The sequence below is a fragment of the Penaeus vannamei genome, chromosome 11 (genome assembly GCF_042767895.1).
Source record: "Penaeus vannamei isolate JL-2024 chromosome 11, ASM4276789v1, whole genome shotgun sequence".
Classification (NCBI taxonomy): Eukaryota; Metazoa; Arthropoda; class Malacostraca; order Decapoda; family Penaeidae; genus Penaeus; species Penaeus vannamei.
In genome coordinates, this window is record NC_091559.1 from 35,005,940 (window position 1) to 35,015,939 (window position 10,000).

A 10,000-nucleotide genomic window follows, 5' to 3' on the forward strand; every position below is an offset into this window, starting at 1 on the left:
TCATTTAATATATTCACTGATATATCTTTCTGTCCCCCATCCTCCCTCCCTTCCCTTCCCTCCTACCCTCTCTCCCTCCCTTCTCTCCTATCTTCTCTCCCACCCTTCCCTCCTACCTTCTCTCCCAACCTCCCCTCCTACCCTCTCCCACCCTCCCCTCCTACCCTCTCTCCCACCCTTCCCTCCCTAAATTGACCTGCCCAAAGCCATGCCCCTATGTCTGGATGCCCGTAAGTGGCGGCTGTCACTGGTCCATCACGTAGCGAGATAGGGAGGGGGGAGGGAGGGGGGAAGGGTAAGGGTAATGTCGAGAGAATTAGAGGAATATAGATGAGAGATAATGAGATAGAGATAGATAGAAGGCAAGGAAAAAGTTGTATATGTAGATAAATGCAGAGAGAGAGAGAGAGAGAGAGAGAGAGAGAGAGAGAGAGAGAGAGAGAGAGAGAGAGAGAGAGAGAGAGAGAGAGAGAGAGAGAGAGAGAGAGAGAAAGCGTGGGTGGTGTTGTGGGGGGGTGCGAATTCTAGAGCAGTTGCGTAAGTAAGAGGTAAATGTCATATGCTAAAGAGGTTACATTTTTTAAGAGGAAAGAAAGATGACATAAGCTATTATGGAAATGACGATGATATTTATGATTTATTTTAAATTAAAGATATTTTATAATTAAAATGATCATTAGAATTATTTTGATGATTATGATGCTAGTGATTATAATAATGATAGTGATAATGATTATGATGATAATGATAATGAAAGTATAATGATAATGAAAATATAATGATAATGAAAATATAATAATGATAGTAATGAAAATTTAATAATAATAAAAGTATTAGTAATGATGATGATAATATTGATAATGATAATGGCAATGATAATGATGATGGAGTGACAGTGGCAGCAATGATAAGAATATGGATAAAAAGTAAGAATGGTAATGGTAATGATGTTAATAGAAATAATAATTATCATATTGATAATGATAATGAGAATACCAATAATGATAATGATGATGATAATTATATTCCTATTGATAATCATAATGATAACGAGAAGGTAGGAGCAAGTAGGTTTGTCCTCGTCCTTTCGCTATCTCTCTCTGCTTCCTCTTCCAACTTTTTCTTCCCAAACTTATCCTTCAGAGTTTCCAATCTTTCTTATTCTGCTGCTGCTGAAGAAGAAGAAGAAGAAGAAGAAGAAGAAGAAGAAGAAGAAGAAGAAGAAGAAGAAGAAGAAGAAGAAGAAGAAGAAGAAGAAGATAGAGAAGAAGAAGAAGATAGAGAAGAAGAAGATAGATAGAGAAGAAGAACAAAAAGATGGCAAGGTCTGTGGTCTATGGTGGGCGTCGAGTTTGCGCAGATGGGCGGCAGGTCTGAAGTCATCGACGCGGGCGTGAAGTCCCTGTGGGCGGACCTGAAACTGGTAGTGGGCGTATATCTCGGTAAATAAGGTAACGCTATTTGGCTGTTGCTGTGTTACCGGATGAAGGAAGTGGGAATGGAGTGGAGTGTTATTTGTAGGCCTATGTCATTGTCTAATGTGATATGTATTTTCATATATTAACTTTATAATTCATGTGAAAAATAATATTTACTTTTCGTCTCTGAATAACAGTTTTATGAATTGTCTTCATTTTAATAATAAAAAAACGATTTAATTTCTATTTCTGAATAACAATTTTATGAATAATCTTCATGTGAATAAAAAAACGATTTAATTTCTATTTCTGAATAACAATTTTATGAATAGTCAAGCATAGGACAGTTTCTTCTTAATGATTCCGATTCAATAACATGCAAGAAAAAAGCCTTATAAGCATTACGTAATGTGATTTATGCCAAACTTTTTGCCTAAGGATAACACCCCCTCCTCCAAACCGAGCGAATTTCAACCTTCCGTGCTTATCCCTCGAGTGGTTCCCCTGTGACAGTCCGGCCATTGATGATAAATTACCCCGGGTACTTTACAAAGGTCGTTTCCTCAAGTACCTCGTTCAGTGATTCGCTTGTTCGGGTGTTTGTGCTTTTTTTTTTTTTTTTTATTGAGCTGAGCTGTTGAATTTTTTTTTCAGTGTTTTTATTTCGTTTATTTGTTGTTTTTTAATTGTTTGGGGACTTGTTAACGTAAGTGTTATTTGATTATTATTATTTTTTATTCCATTCACCCCCTTTCTCTCTCTCTCTCTCTCTCTCTCTCTCTCTCTCTCTCTCTCTCTCTCTCTCTCTCTCTCTCTCTCTCTCTCTCTCTCTCTCTCTCTCTCTCTTTTCTTTCCCTTCCTTCCTTCCTTCCCCCCTCCTGTTTCCGCTCTCCCTCCCACCCACCCTCCGTCCTGTTTCCGTTCTCCCTCCCTCCCTCCCCCTTTTCCATCTACGCACTAGCATGCGAGAGGGACAAGGTCAAATAAGGTCAAGTGACTAAGGTATGAGCAAGGTGAAGAATCTGACCTTGAAACTCTTACCCTCGTACCCCTCACTCCCCCCACCCCATGAACTTTTTAACCCCCAACTCCTCAATTCCTCCCCTTTTAACCTCCCCAACCGCCCCCCTCTTCTCCCCTTTCACTCCTCAACCCCTCCCCCTTCCTGCAGTTTAAACCCTTTAACCCCCTCCCTTTCAGCTCCCCCCTCCCTCACCACCCCTCTCCCCACCACCCTCCAACCTCCCCAACTCCTCCCCCTTCCCCCTTCCCCCCACCACCTCCCTCCGCCTCCCCCTTCCCCACCACCCTCCAACCTCCCCTCCATCCTCCCCTTCTCCACCACCCTCCAACCTCCCCCTCCCCCACACCACCACCCTCCAACCTCCCCAACTTCCCCCCACCACCACCCTCCAACCTCCCGAACTCCTCCCCCTTCCACACCACCACCCCTACCTCCCCAACTCCAACCCCTCCCCCCCTTCCCCCCAACCCCACGAGAGGTCGGGTCGTCCTTCAGAGTTCTATTTGGATTCGCTCGAGTTTCGCCCTCGACCTCCAACTCGGGGCTTAGGCTCATCAAGGGCGGCATAGTTGAGAGAGTGGGAGGGAGGGGGGAGAGATGGGGAGAGGGAGAAGGGGGAGAGGGGGAGAGTTGGGAGATGGGGAGATGGGGAGAGGGGGTAAAGGGAGAGAGGGAGAGCGGGAGGGGGAGAGAAGAGAGATGGGGAGAGGGGGAGAGGTGGGAGGATGAGAGGGGGAGAGGAGGAGAGTTAGGGGATGAGGAGAGGGAGAGCGGGAGGATGTGGAGAGGGGGACGGATGAGAGAAGAGAGATGGGGAGAGGGGATAGATTGAAAGGGAGGAGAAGGGGGAGAGTAGGGAGATATAGAGAGAGGCGGTAGAGGGAGAAGAGGGTGGGGAGAGAAGAGAGATCGGAAAAGGGTAGAGGGAGAGTGGGGGAGAGGGAGGATATGGGGAGAGTGGGGGAGATACATATAGACATATTGGTAGATAGGTAGATAGATAGATCGATAGATAGATTGAATGACTGATAAGTAGATAGGTAGATAGATTTTTATTAATTTATTTTTATTTTATTTATTATTATTTTTTTTTTTTTTATAAAGGGAGGATACATGTACATTTTTTTAGGTCGAGGGTGAGAGGTTGGTGGTGTTTTTGTAATTCTGTTAAAACCACTTTATCCAATTAGTATTTTTCTTTTGTCTTCTGCTATTTCTCCATTTTCTTTCCGTAATTTCGTTTTATGTTTCGTGAAAAGCCTTCTCATTTTTCCACTTAAATGTCTTTTCTTTTCACTCTTGTTCAACAAGTGCTTTCTTTCAATTTTTTTATCAGGAAATTTTCTTTGCTTTTATAAAGATTTTATTTTCTTTTTTTCCGATAACTTAAAAATGTATATGTATGGTGTATACATTTTTGTGTACGAATGTATGTATGTATGTATGTATGTATGTATGTATGTATGTATGTATGTATGCATGCAAACTTTTAAACAGTATGTATATGTATGGTGTATACATTTATGTGTATGAATGTATGTATGTATGTATGTATGTATGTATGTATGTATGCATGTATGCAAACTTTTAAAAATGTCTATCTGTATGATGTATAAATTTTTGTGTACGAATGGGATGTATGTATATATGCATGTATGGGTGTATGCATGTAGCTTATGTATGCATGTATGAGTGTATGCATGTAGCTTATGTATGCATGTATATATGAATGTGTATATGAAAGTATGGAAAAATATATACATGAATGCGTGTACACCTTTTGCTCTGTGTACGTATGTAAGTATCCATATGTGAGTGGATGCGTAATTGGCTGTGTGCGTTAGTGATTGAATGGCATATCCATATGTGTATGTTTATCTCTCGATCCAGAATTCCTACGTGTGACCAGACGCGGGTATGGCTTGAAGTGTCGGTCTGTCTGTCTTTCTGCCTGTCTGTCCGTCTGTCTCTCTGTCTGTTTGTCTTATCTGCCTGTCTCATCTGTCTGTCTGTCTATCTGTCCGTCTCATCTGTCTGTCTGTCTTTCTGTTTGCCTGCCTGTCTCGTCTGTCTGTCTGTCTGTCTGTCTGATCTGTCCGTCTGTGCATCGTCTATTTATCTGCCTGTCCGTCTGTCAGGCAGTCCGTCTGTCTGTCTTCCTGTCTGTTCTTCTTTCTGTCTGTCTCATCTATCCGTCTGTCTGTACGTTTGTTTGCCTGAACTGTCCGTCTGTCCCGTGTGTCTCTCTTCTGTCTGTCTGTCCCGTGTGTCTCTCTTCTGTCTGTCTGTCCGTCTACCTGTCTGTTCTCCTGTCTGTCTCAACTGTCCTTTCGTCCGTCTCATTTGTCCGTCCGTCTGCCTATCTGCCTGCCTGGCTGTCCGTCTGTCCGTGTGTCCGTGTGTCTGTCTTCTGTCCGTCTGTCCTTTTGTCTGTCCTTTCATGTGCCTGTCTGTTCTTCTGTCTGCCTGTCTCTCTGTGTGTCTGTCTCAACTGTCCGTCCGTCTGTCTATCTACCTGCCTGTCCGTCCTTCTGTCCGTGTGTCTGTCCTACCTGCCTGCTTGTCTGTACGTGTGTCTGTCCGTGTGTCTGTCCTTCTGTCTGCCTGTCTGTCTGTGTGTCAGTCTGTCTGTCTGTCTGCCTGTCTGTCCGTCCGCGTTCGGTTCCTCTCACCTCCGCATTCCTGCTTCTAGCCCTTATTGCCTGCTCTGGCTCTTATTCCTTTTGCTTTTCCTTGGAAGTTTCTAGAAATCTTTTGTGATTCTGATGTTTGTTTGTCTGCTTTTTATTCTTCTTTTTTTTCTTGGACTTTTACGCTTTTTTTCTTTACTTAGTCTTCCTGCGTCTCCAATTAATCATTTTCTTTGTTTTCTTCTTCATCATTTCTTCCTCTTCCTCCTCCTTTTCCTCCAACTCCCCCTTTTCCTCCTCCTTCTTCTTCTTCTTCTTCTTCTTCTTCTTCTCCTCCTCCTCCTCCTTTTCCTCGTCCTCCTCCTCCTCCTCCTCCTCCTTTTCCTCGTCCTCCTCTTCTTCCCCCTCCCCTCCTCTTCCCCCCTCTCCCTCCTCCCCCTTCCCCCTTATCTTCCTCCTCCTTCTTCTCTTTCTCTTTTCACCTTCTCCTCCCCTTTTCTATCCCTCCCCTCTTCCCCTCCCCTTCCTTTCTTCCTCCCCGTATTTTTATAAATTTCCCCTTCCTCCTACGAAACCAACCAAACGTATATAAAACCGAAGATAATTCGATAAAAGCAGAAATAAGAAACACGAACCAAAATAAACGAGAGAAAGGAAGAGAAACAGAGAGAAAAGCAAACTCGTCGTCGATAACACTCGTGGAAGGACCAGCGCTCGGGTCATTTAGGCGCGTGACGTCATCAACATGGCTGCCAGAGCTGTAGGAGGTGAGAGAAAGAGGGAGAGGGAGAGGGGGAGATGGAGAGGGGGAGGGGGAGAGAGGGAGAGGGAGAGACGGAGTAGGAGAGAGGAGGGAGAGGGGGAGGGGGAGGAGAAGTAGAGGGAGAAGGGAGAGAGAGGGAGAGAGAAAAGATACAGAGAGAGAAGGAGAGAAGAGAGAGAGAGAGAGAGAAAGATACAGAGGGAGAAGGAGAGAGAAAAGTACAGAGAGGAGGAGAGAAGAGAGAGAGAGAAAGAAAGAAAGAAAGAGAAAGAGAATACAAAGAGAGACAGGGAGGCGGAGCACTGCGATCCAGATAGCAATTTTCTTGTTCATTTGTTCGAATATTGTTTTTGTTGTTGTTGTTTGATGTCATTGCCTTTGTCACTTTATTATTATTGCTATTGTTGCTGTTGTTTCCTAAATTATATTTATTTTGATGATGACAAATATTGATAATGATTATAGTAACTGTAATGGTTGTTATTATTGATTTTTTATATAATTATTGCCATTATTATTGCTATTATCACTGTTATTATCATTATTATTATCATTATTTTTAATATTACCGTTATTATTATTATTATTATTATTATTATTATTATTATTATTATTATTATTATTATTATTATTTATTATTATTATTTATTTATTTATTTATTATTATTTTTTTTTATTATTATTTTATTATTATTATTTAATATTATTATTAGTAGTAGTAGTAGTAGTAGTAGTAGTAGTAGTAGTAGTAATAGGAGTATCATCATCATCATAGTTATTATCATGATTTATTATTGTCAGTATCAACGAATCTAAGACGATATACTTATATACTTCTCTGATGTATTTTGTATATAATCATATAATCATGTATAAGATAATATACTTGTGGCCACCTTGGGCAGGGTTATAACTGCCATTATCGCCCTTAACAACGCCGATGAGAACGTTTTCTTTTTGTCCGAGTGTTATTGCTTTTTCTTTTTTCCTTTCCTCGGCAGCAAGAATTTTCTCGTTACCAAAGTTTTGATAGTTTGCTCTTGCCGACGGACACATGCACACGCACATGTACAAGCACGCATAGGCACACGCACACGCACACGCACACGAACACGCACACGCACACGCACACGTACACTCACACGTACACTCACACGTAAACGCACATGCACACGCACACGCACACGTACACTCACACGTAAACGCAAACGCACACGCAAACGCACACGTACACACACACACACACACACACACACACACACACACACACACACACACACACACACACACACACACACACACACACACACACACTCAACGGTCCCTTCTAACGAATGTTTGCTGCCACACCCACACTTCTCCCTCCCCCTCCCTCTCCCCCTCCTCCCTCCCCCATTCCTCCATTTTTTCTTTACTTCCTCCTTCTTCTCCTCTCCTCCTCTTCCCCCTCCTCCCTCTCATTCCCCTTCTTTTCTTCTTCTCCTCCTCTCCTCCGCTTCCACTTCCTCCTCCACCTCCACCCCCTCCCTCCTCCTCCTCCTCCTACTCCTCCTCTGCTTCCTCCCCCTCCTCCTCCTCCCTCTCCTCTCCTCTCCATCTCCTCCCCCTCCTCCACCCACCTTCTCCTCCTCCTCCGCCTCTCCCTCTCCCTCCCCCTCCCCCTCCTCCCCTCCCCTCCCCTCCCTCCTCTTCCCCCTCCTCTTCCCTCTCCTTTCCTCCTCCTCCATCTTCTCCCCACTTCTTCCCCCTCCTCCTCCTTCTTTCCCTCCACTCCTACTCCCCCACTCCCGCTCCTGGACCCCCCCCCCCAACCCCCACCCCAACCCCCGTCCAGCTGTACCTACTACCGATTCGCTCCGATGGACCTTGTATCTACCTTTTTTTTTATTTTTCCTTATCCCTATCTTTATTCCCAATTGCTTGTGTATCTCTCTCCCTTTTTTTCTTTAGATATCTGACTAATAAGTGAAAAAAATTGAATGATTAGAATCGTTGCCGTGGTTACCGTCCCAACATCTGACGTTTTTTTTTTTTTTTCCCTGCCGTCTTGCTTTTGTTTACCTGTCTAATTGTCTGTATATGTATATAGACACATCTGCCTGTCTATTTATCAGTCTATCTATCTGTCCGTTTAGCCATTTATCAGTAATTCTATCATTATCACTATCATTACTATCATTATCGTTATCAGTATCATCACCACCACCATCATCATCATCATCATCGCCACCACCACCACCATCATCATCATCATCACCATCACCACCACCACCACCACCACCACCACCACCACCACCACCACCACCTCCACCTCCACCTCCATCATCACCATCATCATTTTAAAAATATTTTTGACTCAATGCCTCATAATACTTGAAATAAAATACTCAACATGCGACCAAGTTTCTGTCATGATAAGCATCACACCCATTAGTATAATCATATTCGAGTCATTAATGGAGTGAGGGAATGAGTGAGTGAGGGAGTGAGGGAGGGAGTGAGGGAATGAGTGAGTAAGTGAGAGAGTGAGTAAGTGAGAGAGTGAGTAAGTGAGAGAGTAAGTGAGAGAGTAAGTGAGAGAGTGAGTGAGTGAGTGAGTGGGAGAGTGAGTGGGAGAGTGAGTGAGTGAGTGAGTGAGTGAGTGAGTGAGTGAGTGAGTGAGTGAGTGAGTGAGTGAGAGTGAGTGAGTGAGTGAGTGAGTGAGTGAGTGAGTGAGTGAGTGAGAGGAGAGGGTGAGTGAGTGAGTGAGTGAGTGAGTGAGTGAGTGAGTGAGTGAGTGAGTGAGTGAGAGAAAGAGAAATAGAAAGAGAGAGAGAGAGAGAGAGAGAGAGGGAGGGGGAGAGAGAGGGAGAGAGGGGGAGAGAGGGGGGGGAAGAGAACGGGAAAGAGAGAGAGAGAGAAAGAAAGGGAAAGAAGAGAGAATTAAAGAGAGATGGAGAGTAGACCCAAAGAGAGAGAGAGGGAAATAGAGAAGAGGAGAGATAGAGAAGAGACCCAAAAAGAAAAGAAGAAGGGAAAGAAACAGAAGAGAGTAAAGGAGAGGAGAAATGAGAGAGAAACGATACAAAACAAAAACAAAATGTATCCCAACATCATCACCCAAAAAGAAAAAAAGAAGGGAAAGGGACAGAGGAGAGACAAGGAGAGAAAGGGAAAGGGAGAGAAACGATACGAAAGGAGAGAATTGAAAAAAAAAATGTCCCCCAACATCATCACTGACTCAAATCAAACACGAAGTCGTCCCACACACGGGAGAGAGAGAGAGAGAGAGAGAGAGAGAGAGAGAGAGAGAGAGAGAGAGAGAGAGAGAGAGAGAGAGAGAGAGAGAGAGAGAGAGAGGGAGGGAGGGAGAGAGGGAGGGAGAGAGAGAGAGAGGGAGGGGAGGGAGGGGAGGGAGGGAGGGAGGGAGGGAGGGAGGGAGGAAGGGAGGGACGGAGAGAGGGAAGAGGGGAGAGAGAGAGGGGGAAAGGGTAAGAGAGAGAGAGAGGGAGAAAGGGAGAGAGGGAGAGAGAGAGAGGGAGAGAGGGAGAGAGAGAGAGAGAGAGAGAGAGAGAGAGAGAGAGAGAGAGAGAGAGAGAGAGAGAGAGAGAGAGAGAGAGAGAGAGAGAGGGGAAAACACAACACTGCATAAGTACGACTCTCAGGGCGCGGAGGACGACATCCATCAGGCGTTGGCAGCACCCTCCTCCCCTCCTGGCCCCCCACCCCCCACCCCATCCCCACGCCGAATGCCCCTTCCCTACCTCCTACATCCTAGGATCCCTCCTCCCCCCGCCCCCTGCCCTCTCCTCTCCCTCTCTCCCGTCCTCTTCCCTCTCCTCTCCCTCTCCCCCAGCCCCCTTCCATCTCTCCCTCTCTCCACCCTGGGACCGTCCCCTTCCCACCTCCTCTCCCTCCCTCCCTTCCCCTCTTCTCCCTTCCCTCCCCTTCCCCTCCTCTCCCTCCCTCCCCCCCTTCCCCTCCTCTCCCTCCCTCCCCCGCTTCCCCTCCTCTCCCTCCCTCCCCCTTCCCCTCCTCTCCCTTCCTCCCACCCTTCCCCTCCTCTCCCTCCCTCTCCCTTCTCCCCTCCTCTCCCTCCCTCCCCCTTCCCCTCCTCTCCCTCCCTCCCTTTCCCTCCTCTCCCTCCCCCTTCCCCTCCTCTCCCTCTCTCCCCCTACCCCCCAAC